The sequence below is a fragment of the Bison bison genome, unplaced genomic scaffold (genome assembly GCF_000754665.1).
Source record: "Bison bison bison isolate TAMUID 2011002044 unplaced genomic scaffold, Bison_UMD1.0 scf7180017864297, whole genome shotgun sequence".
Taxonomy (NCBI): domain Eukaryota; kingdom Metazoa; phylum Chordata; class Mammalia; order Artiodactyla; family Bovidae; genus Bison; species Bison bison.
Window position 1 is genome coordinate 6,148,469 of NW_011494869.1, and position 998 is coordinate 6,149,466.

The window sequence follows — 998 nt, forward strand, 5'->3', positions numbered from 1 at the left end:
CAGCCTCAACGTACTCCTTTTCCTATTTGGAACCAGTCTGTTGTTCCATGTCCAGTTCTAACTGTTGCTTCCTGACCTGCATACAGATTTCTCAGGAGGCAGGTCAGGTGGTCTGGTATTCCCATCTCGTGAAGAATTTTCCAGTGTTTGTTGTGGTCCACACAGTCAAAGGCTTTGGCATAGTCAATAAAGCAGAAGCAGATGTTTTTCTGGAACTCTCTTGCTTTTTCAATGATCCAGTGTATGTTGGCAATTTGATCTCTGGTTCCTCTGCCTTTTTAAATCCAGGTTGAACATCTAGAAGTTCATGGTTCATGTACTGTTGAAGCCTGGCTTGGAGAATTTTGAGCATTACTTTACTAGCACGTAAGATGCGTGCAATCGTGTGGCAGTCTGAGCATTCTTTGGCATTGCCTTTCTTTGGGATTAGAATGAAAACGGACCTTTTCTAGTCCTGTGGCCACTGCTGAGTTTTCCAAATTTGCTGGCATATTGAGTGCAGCACTTTCACAGCATCACCTTTTAGGATTTGAAATAGCTCAACTGGAATTCCATCACCTCCACTAGCTTTGTTCGTAATGATGCTTCCTAAGGCCCATTTGACTCTGCATTCCAAGATGTCTGGCTCTAGGTGAGTGATCATACCATTGTGGTTATCTGGGTCATGAAGATCTTTTTTATATAGTTCTTCTGTGTATTTTTGCCACCTCTTCTTAATATCTTCTGCTTCTGTTAGGTCCATACCATTTCTGTCCTTTATTGTGCCCGTCTTTGCCTGAAATGTTCCTTTGGTATCTCTAATTTTCTTGAAGAGATCTCTAGACTTTCCCATTCTATTGTTTTCCTCTATTTCTTTACACTGATCACTGAGGAAGGCTTTCTTATCTCTCCTTGCTATTCTTTGGAACTCTGCATTCACATGGGTATATCTTTCCTTTTCTCCTTTGCCTTTCACTTCTCTTCTATTCACAGCTATTTGTAAGGCTTCCTCAGACAAC